The sequence below is a fragment of the Chiroxiphia lanceolata genome, chromosome 25, assembly GCF_009829145.1.
Source record: "Chiroxiphia lanceolata isolate bChiLan1 chromosome 25, bChiLan1.pri, whole genome shotgun sequence".
NCBI lineage: Eukaryota > Metazoa > Chordata > Aves > Passeriformes > Pipridae > Chiroxiphia > Chiroxiphia lanceolata.
Window position 1 is genome coordinate 946,464 of NC_045661.1, and position 9,546 is coordinate 956,009.

General features: G+C 54.7%; 1 long non-coding RNA gene across 2 annotated transcripts; it reads left to right on the top strand.

Moving 5' to 3' along the window:
* The first annotated feature begins 923 nt into the window (after nucleotides 1-923).
* Nucleotides 924-8,653, top strand: LOC116798456. 2 transcript variants are annotated; one of them, XR_004360897.1, is made up of 3 exons: nucleotides 924-1,067; nucleotides 8,350-8,470; nucleotides 8,558-8,653. It is a non-coding gene; the product is annotated as an uncharacterized LOC116798456 (long non-coding RNA). The 2 variants fall into 2 exon arrangements; XR_004360898.1 differs by having other exon boundaries at nucleotides 999-1,056.
* The last annotated feature ends 893 nt before the right edge of the window (nucleotides 8,654-9,546 follow it).

Here is a 9,546-nt window from a genome sequence, read left to right on the forward strand (position 1 = left end):
TCTGGGAACTCTCCTCTCCATCCTCCTCCCTCCCACAGCCTCAGACTTGGGGCTCACGAGAGACCCAGAAACTTCTGAGCTTCTCCTGCCCGGAGCAGAGGGGCCGGAGAAGGGATGGAAAAGCTGTACCATCAATGCCAGCATTCACAAATCCCATGTGGGGCCTCCAGGTTATTCCAAACCAGGCTGGAAACCCACACCATGATGCTGCAATGGCTCTCCATGAGAAATCTGTTGGGGTTTTCTTTATTTGCCTTCCGCTTTCCGGGGTAGCAAGGTCAGATCTCCAAGTGTGGCTGGGTGGCCAGAGCTTTTGCAATTGTGTCACGAGTCTCGTGGTAGCTGCTGTTTACTCTGAAACCTGTCCCGTGGCTTTGTTCCCTCCGGCTTGCTAAAACCCTGGGAGATCAGGGAGGAGAGGAATATTCATATGGCAATAAAAGGAAATAAAACCTCCAGGAGCCTAGACCCGGTCACAACTTTTCCCCGCAGAGCCTGCAGTGTAGGTTGATGATTTTTGGTGATGCAAGAGCAGCCCTTCGCCCTCTGTGTGAGTGAGTGAGGGACCCCAAGGGTATTGGATGTCAGAGCATCACCCGTGGGCTCCCAGCCCCAGCCATCCCCAGGGTGCTGTGCTGCTGAAAGTGGAGCCATCGACAGCTCCCTGATTGAGGGCTGGGTAAACTCACCTTGTTTACCAACGTGGGTGTCACACTGACAACAAACAGGTCCCTGCCTGAGTGTGTCATAAGCGAGGGAGGACAGTAAATAAGGAATGACACGTAAGGCTGCAGAGCCCTGGGCTGCTGGAAGCAGGGGAGCAGATTGCTGCTCTGCATGGTGCATCAAGGACTGGGTCATTGCCTTGGAAAGCACTGAGAAATGGTGTAAAGTGCTTGGAAAAAGGCGAATGTTTCACCCTGTCACTCCATTCAGGGTCCTGGGGGTGGGGACTGTCCTTATTGTGAGGTTTCCCAGCACGTGGCCATCGTGGCAGGGCTGCCAGGAGAGCTCCGTGTGGGCACCACGCACCTGGGGCAGGGCAGATGGCCCCAGGTACAGCCAAGGTGTGATTTCTAAACACTGAGGGCAAATGCTTTTCCCACTGCATGGTTCAGCTCCTCCAAAAGCACTTTCAGTCTGTTCTCCTATTTCTTCAGCTGGTGTAGGAGTCCAAAGTAGCAGATCAGCCTTCCCTGAAGAGGGACCATCCAGCATTTAAACTCAGCTCCAGTTCCTCCCATTTACTTCCCAAGTGTCCTTGAGCACATCATTTCCCTCCACCTCAGTTTCGCCACCTGTGAAATGGGGCTGAAAGTGCAGAGACAGTGTAGAGCTCCTCTCTGTGCAGGTATTCCCATCCTCATCCTCATCCTCACTGCTCTGGCATCTCTCGGTTTTCCCGGTGGTTTTATGGCACCTGCTCTGTGAAGTGAGCAGTGAGACACTGATGTGCCCATGGAGGAGCTGAGCTGGCTGTCATGAGCCCTGCTAGAAATGTATAGAAATATATAGAAATATATAACTCAGGGAGCTCTGTACCGATCACTGGGATGAAACATTTCATGGGAATAATGAACGTGATGGAATAGCGATGTGGGATGCTGGACCCACAGATCAGAGACACTAAGGATGGCATTTCAGGAGGAATTTCTTCACAGAAAGGGCTGCCAGGTGTTGGAAGTGGCTGCCCAGGGAGGTGGTGGAGTCCCCACCCCTGGAGGTGTCCAAGGAAGGACTAGACATGGCCCTCAGTGCTCTGGGCTGGGGGACAAGGTGGGGATGGGGCACAGGGTGGACTCGATGGTCCTAGAGGTCTTTTCCAACCTCAGTGATTCTGGGACTCTGTGACCCCAACAAGGACAAAACTTTCCCTTCCCTCCTCCCTGCCTGGTCCCCTCCACCCGTGCCACACGCACGCACACGCACATACGGACTTTCTGGGTTTATTTTATATTTTCCCTCGTAAAGATTTGTGCCCGTGCTGCTCTCGTATCAAAGCCAGCAGTGGCCCCTCGGATAAACATGCGGTCAGAAGACAGAAAACTCCAGGCTCAAACACTATTCGTTTCACCCAGAGCAGCATAAACTGAGAGGCTTTTAAGAAGGGCGAATGGTTTTCAGTAAATCTCTCATATCAGCAGAAACCTTTGAAAGAGTTTGTTTAAAGGCTGTGGAGATAAACAGCCCGGCCAAGTGTTTGTTTAAGATGTATGTACTCTGTGTCGACTGGTAGGCTGGTATTTATATCGAGGGGGGGAAAGCAGGGCTGGGATCTTTTTGACCCTTTGCTGGCTCTGGCTGCGTGGACTGGGGTGGTTTGAGAGGGGCTGGGCTGGGTGTCACACAGGTCCTGGGTCACGGCTGGGGACGGAGCCCGGTGTGGGTGTGAGGGGTGCAGGGTTTGGGGTGAGTGTCACTGTTTCCCTGCAGCCAGGGGAGTGCAGAGGTGTTACTGAGATCGCCGTGCCAGGCACTGGGAGATAAATGTCTGTGAGGGATCCCCCGCCTTGGACGGGCTGGGAGTGGAAAGAGCCCCACAGAGGGAGCAGGAGGAAGGAAGGATGCACAGCCCCGGGAAGCTCAGCCCAGGCTGCCCTTGGCCGTGCAGCAGCCTGGGGCTGGCATGGAGCTCAAAGTCACCTCAGCCCCACATCCCTGAACCCTGCACCCCTGGGCCCCTCAGCCCTGCACCCCAGATCCCTGCACTCCAGATCCCTGCACTCCAGATCCCAGCATCCCTGAGCCCCACAGCCCTGTGCTGTGCCTTCCTCTGCTGCCAGAACTGGCCTTTCAGCAGCTCGGCCAGGGCTGGATAAAGGTGTGTTGTGTTCAGGTGACATTGGCTGTAGGGCACAGAGCTGGCAGTGGTTGGCAGCCTGCTGGCACACCCCCACCACAGTGATCCCAGGGATGGGACAGTCCTGGCAGAGCTGAGGAGGGGTCTGGCAGTGCCCCAGGGGAGCAGCAATTCCAGCTGGGGAGGCACCTTCCTCCCTCCTTACTTTTAAGCATGACTGGCCCCATTTTGGTCCAAGACCCAGCGTCCTCACCACGTGCCCACCCCAGCGCTGGAGCTCAGCTCCTGGGGGTCCCACAGCAGGAGGGGAGGTTGAGGGGGTCAGTCTGCCCTCACCTGCTGGGACAGGAAAACACACCCACAAAGAGGGAGCAGAGACTCTCCTGGAGACGAGCTGGTTCTGTCACCTTCCCTTCCAGACCTGTCCTGTAAATCATCTGGATGGTTTTTCCCCCCTAAACTAAACAGAACGTAGATGCTGAGCAGCCTGTCTCAGGGAAGGAGGTGCAGTCAGAGGGGACTTGCTCTAGATTTACCCTCGTGAAACAAGAAGCTGAATTTGGCCTGTTTCCTGTTCTGGAAGGGTGTGCAACACCCTTCAGCTGAGCTGGGCACGTGAATACTGCTTAGAGCATCTTCCCTCATCCTGAGGGATCCCAAAAGCACATACAGACCTTCCAGGTGCACTCAGTGCTCCTCCTGCCATGTCTGGGACAGGTCCTGGGCTCAGAGTGTCCTGTTCACACCACCTGCTTATTGAAGCACCTTGAAGTTTGTTATGGAAATGTTCATTTTAGCCCCACCCCAGCAACATTAACATCTGAGACCAGTTTAGGGTGAGCACCCAGCTCTGCTCTGCCAGTCTGGGTGGTGCTGCCTGGGGGATGCTCAGAGGGTCAGGTCTCTCTCACAGGTGGCATCCAACCTCTTCTCTTAAGTCTTCTTGTGAAAGATTGTGACCTCCCCGGTCACATATTGCAGAACCTTCATAAGAAGTTTTCCCTATCCCAAAACTGCAAGTGAAGCCCCTTCCTGCTCCTCCTCTCACGCTGGGAATGTGAGAGCAGTTGATCCCTGTCCTCACCACAGCAACCTTTTATAAAGCAAGGCCATTATCACCTGCCCTTCTCCGGGCCAGACTAAACAGACACAGCTCCCCCAATCTCTCTCGTGGGTCATGTTTTCCAAACCTTTTATCTTTGCTTCTCTGCTCGGCTTTGAACTCCCTGAGCTCTCCAATCTCCCTCGGGTGGGTGATGGGCAGGGCTGGTGCCCAGCTGGGGGGTACCTGGCAGAGCCCCACAGCACCCCTGACCCCACTGAGGGCTCTCTGGCCCTGCACGTTGTTGCAGGTTCACACCAACTGTTGTTCACCCCAACCCTGTGGTCAAACATAACTCTCCAAGCCTGTCCTTGCTTGGAGTGGTGGCAGCACCTGAGAGGGGGTTTGTGACCCTCAGACCTTGGAGGTGGTGGCAGCTGGGGAGGCTGGGGCTTGTCGTGGCTCTGGTGCCACGACCCTGCTCCTGCAGAGGGACAGGGATGTGCCAGACCATTCCCTCCTGCTCTTCACCATCCCCATCACCTCACTGTGTGGCATCAGACAAATCCTGAGAACCCACTTTCTTTGCTTGGTGGGAGTTTGGAGTTTCTTGGTTCTTTTTGCAGCCCATGAAATGCTGTTCCCCTCCCTGACCTGATTCTCCTCCACCCCCTTGCCATTTCTGTGCAAAGGAAAGTCCTGTGTGAGGCACTGATTTAAAGCCCAGAAGCCAATGCTTTTCTTTTCAAACCTCAGCATTTCATGTCCCTCTCAGAAGGAAGGAAGCCCCTTTTGTTGAGTACACAGCCTGTAATTTCGCTGTCAGATCCAAGCAGCGGGTCAGTGTTGTGACTGACTGCCTGAGGATCGCTCCCTTAAGGGTAATTACACTAAATTCCCGTTTGAAGGACAGCTTTCTCTGGATATGATACAAGGAACCCGCTCTTTTCCATTCACTTAAATTCATGAATTCAGTGGCTGTCACCGAGCATGGAGCAGTCAGGGACCTGCACCCCTTCCAGCTCCATGGAGAAACCCCAGGAGCTGGGATGGGACACGTGGGCATGGTCCATGGAGAGCTGGGGGGGGATGGACCCTGCTGGGGATGGAGCTCCTCGTGGACGTGGAGGATGGAAGAGGGCTGGGGTTTCTCTGCCCACCTCCACACATCTCCCCGCTCCTCTTCCCTTCCCTCCACCTGGGTGGCATCGCAAAGCTTCATCCATTACTTCCTGGCATCTCGATTGCTCCTGGGGGCTCACCCACCATGTGTCCAGGAGTCACTCATCAACAACAAACAGTTAAAAGGAAGAAAATAGGCTGGAAATATCAATGCACTTTGGTAACAATAAACCCTGCTTTTAATTTATGCTAATATGTAGGGTTGTGGTGACAGTAAGAACAAAATTACAGAGTGGCTTTCTAGCTGGTAATTATCCCTCCATTTTCGTTGCTCGGGAAGATGGACACACAATTATGCTCTCTTGCTGTATATTAATACGGATTCTTGACATCTTCAGCAGACCTGGAGCTGTCATCGGGCTTTTTGTCTACTTTAATTGAAAATTAATGGTTACTGTGTTACCACGGAAACCGTGGCAATGGACGCCAATAGCGCTCACATATCAAACAGGCACTGGTGGCATTGTCTGTCCGTGGTGACCTTGAAAGTTAAAAGAAAAACTTAAACAAAAAAAAAAAAAAAGAAATAGGGAGAGGGGTAGGAAGGAAGGAAGGAAAAAAAAAAACCACACACGGAAAACAGAGGGTGGGAAGCTGCGAGTCGAGGGGAGGGGAGAAGGGGAGAGAGGGACGTGAAGGGAAACTTGGTGCTTTTGTATCTCAATGGGGAAAAAGAGGCAGCTCTGAAATGAAGGAGTCGGAGCGGTGAAGAGGAGAAGGGTGTTGGAGTGTGTGATCCATGGGGATGTCTCAAGCAGCTCATGGGGCTCTGCCTCCTCAAGTTGCTGTGTGAGGAAAGGGTGCCTGTGGGGCCACTGGTGCAAACCAGGAACAAAGAGTGTGGAGGAGCCTCAAGGAGGGTGGGCAGCGCTGTGAGAAAGTTCCTAGTCTGTGTGGAGATAAGAGAGAAGGGTTAAAAAAGGCAAGAAAGGGAGAGAAATAGGCTGGGGGGGAAGAGAATCCAGATTTGCTTGGAGTGGAAGTGTTGCCTGGACAGGGGAGGTCGCAGAGCCTGTGGATTAAAGCAGCCCCCCCAGTGCTCTGGAGAGTGTTTGGAGCTGGACACCTCCTCTGCCACACGGAGGGACCCCGAGCCCCTTCCCCTCCCCAGAGATAAGAGCAGGAGGAGGGGGCTGGGGGTATGGGGGGACCCCCCTCCAGTGCCTGGGATCACTCAGTGTGGGAGGGCTGAGCCCACCCGGGGATCCTCAGCCCACTCTGGAGCAGGTGGGACCTTTCCTTCATGGAAATGCAGTTTTAGGTAGGTTTTGCTTTCCTTAGCATCCAACTTGGGCTGTGTCCTCCCTTCCCCAGCTCACCAGGGAGAAATGAAGCAGTGCTGGTCCCTTGGGGGCTGCAGCTGGGGGAGAGGGCCCAGAGCAGCCTTTGGGAGGGGAGACCCCCAGCTCTGCTTGCTGGGGTGCAAACACACAGCAGCCCCTCCCTGGGGACAGGGGAAGCAGGGCAAAGTTGTGACACCAGGTGACAAGTGGCTGGGTCTCCTGGGGACACAGTGGGGAGCAGCAGGGACTGAGGTGGTCCCTTGCATGCTGGGGTCCCTGGCGGTCCCAGTGTCTTGCACCTAAATGAGCTGCACCACTGGCCTGGCTTTTCCTCCTCCTTTCTTGCTCTCCCTGAGGTTCCCACGATTCCCATGGTCCTGCTTTTGGCAGGGGCTGGAGCATGGGGAGAGGAGGCTGCTCTGCTTTCCCTTGTGGCATAAAACCACCTTGGAGCAAAGGGATTTGCAGCTGCAGGGAGAGCTGTCACCACCCTGGTGTCTGCTGCCCCAGCCCGGGAGGGAGTCAGGGATGACCCATCCCAGAAGCACTGTGGAAGTGGGAATAGTTTAGTTGGGAAGTGAAACAGTGACATTTTGGAAACTTCTGTGAAAAGGCAGATGTTCCTCAGGCCTCCAGGGTTGTTTAGTGAATCCTCTCACGGGGCAGCACCGGGTCTGCCTGGGCTCTCCCTGTGACCACGGTCCAGCTGCTCCAGAGACAGCAGAAAGTCTCCACTGCATCCTCACTCCCCTCAGACACCTCCTGCTGCAGCTCTGAGGTGAACCCCGGCCTCTTTGGGAGCCTTTTAAAGCCAGGAGCCCGTCCTCCTCCCAGCAAACACGAGCACAAACACGGCGGAGATGCTCCTGAAAAGCCGGAGTCTTTTTTCATTTCCCCCACATCCCTGATCCCAACCTTAATCCCTGCTCTGAATCCTGTCAGCCCGGCTGTTCTAGCACTGACATTGCTGCAGGCATCATCTCCGCTGCCTTCCCTCAGATCTACCTCCTCCTGGGACATCTAAAGAGGACTCGGAGATTTCTGTGTTACCGGATGATTCAGCCCGTGCCCTCCAGCAAAGCGCGGGGTCCCGGGGGGCTGCAGGCAGAGCAGGACGGGGTTCGGTGCTGGTGGAGGCTCCAGAGCCCGGCCAGGACTCAGGGCTGCTGGTTGGTGGCTGTGGGATCTGGGCATCCCATGGGAGTCAGCCAGAAGCAAGGGATGGGCAGGGAAAAGGGAGAGGGTGCCCGGGGGGGATGAAACCATCACCCCAGGACCCCGTGTGCCAAATTCGCTGCCAGGTCGTTATGATAATGATGATAATGATGTGCTGGAGTGTTTTCCCAACCCACCATCGATCGGGGGCTGTGAACACTCTGATAAACACATCACTGGGCTGGGGGCTGGGGACGAGAGCAGCTCTGAGGGAGCCTCCTGCCTTTCCCCTTGCCCACCCACATGCCCAGCCAGGCTCGAGCGAGCCCACGGCCTGGCCAGGGTGGGGATAAACTCCAGGGAGGAAAAGGGGGGTCTCTGGGGGTCTCCAGCCCTACACTGAGAGGGGCAGGTGCCACGAGCTCGCTCCTGCTGGTGTGACAGGGAGCAGACACTCCTGGTGATGTGCAGAGCCCTGGGATGAGCCCATCTCACTTTGAGTCTCTGAGACGGGGACAGAAGGGGAAAGGATCTGCAGGCTGAAGTCTCCCTGTTCATGTCCTGTTGCAACAACAGCACAGAGCCTGGATTGCTGCGGGGTCTGGGGATTTCTGCACCTCTGCAAATGGGATGGCCCCAAACCCCAGATCCAAACACTTCCAGCGTGGGTTTATCACAGGAAAGGTGGCAGTGTTACTGAACTGCTTGAGACACAGGAACAAGAGTGGAAAGACCTTTTCAATGGGCCTCTAATAAATAACAAAGAACCCATCCATTAAAATGTTGTAAGTGATAAAAAATATGTGTATATTGTTGAAAATACACATAGTCCTCGGGAAGTTTAAATCCATTATTAATCTAAAAAGCCAACTTTGCCCACTGCCCAGACAAGAACATCCCTGGGGATGCTCCATGAGGAGCCTGGCTGGTGCCAGGGCAGACACATCACCCAGAACCCCCCGCCTTCGGGGTGAAGTTCTCCTGCTCTTTGAACACCCACAGCTGAAGGTAAAGTGGGCTCCGAGGCCGGCGGGAGGAGGGCTGGATTCCTGCAAGAGCCTGGAAATATCTTTCTCTTCTGCAATGTTTGTACAGCATGACTTGGCCGATTTACCTCCCAATATCTCACGCTGGCCTGCAGCCGAGGGCATTAGCGACACTGCGAGCCAGATAAATGATTCGAACGCTTTTCCTTCTCCCTATCTGCTGCTACAATAAAAAAGGGCCTTTTCCATCCAAGTGCCTCCCGTTAACCCAGGCGGTGCCGGGTGGGAGCGGAGCCGGAGCCGAGTGCAGCCGGAGGGAGCAAGGGCCGGGTGTTTGCACAACCAGGAGTGGAAAAAGCAGTGGAGAGCCTGGATGCTCCCTGGAATGGCTGTGGAGGTGGGGGTGGAGGCCTGGAGATGAGGGATCTGCAGGTAGAAGTGTTGCTGGAGGGAGCTGGTTTGGTATTCCCGTGCGGTTGTGTGAGATTCAGTTCCCAGCTGATGAGATATTTGGATTTTACGAGCCTGCATCCGTGGGTTTATGACAGGAAAGGTGGGCGCTTTAATGAACTGCTCAACACACAGGAGCAAGCATGGAAAGACATTTTCAATGGGCCTTTAATAAATAACAAAGAACCTATCCTCTCCAGAGGCTTTGTATTCCCTCCAGCTGCCATCTAGATGGACTCCAGGATGGCATCTGCACCCGTGTTCAACTCATGGCAAGAGGATTTGGGGTTTGTCACCTGCTGGCTGGTGTGACCCACAGCGGGAGGGGACACAGGTACAGAGGTGGCACTTCCCACATGGGCCAGGACGTCACCTGGTCTGCAGGAGCTGCTGCAGGAAGGGGGAAGCATCCCTACCTCCTTTCCAGAGCACAAACCTCCTCTGTGCTGGCAGAGGTGCAGGAAGACACATTGGAAACATGTACAACAAAGGTTTGGTTACAGAGGCAAAGGGGCTTTAATATGAAATAACCCCAATTAACCTGCAACGAATTCCCAACCCTTATTTTGTGGTGCTTGGGGGGAGAAGAGTGGGACTGGGAGGGCTGAGGAGCAGATTTGGGCTGTGAAATTGCTGGGGCAGGAAAGG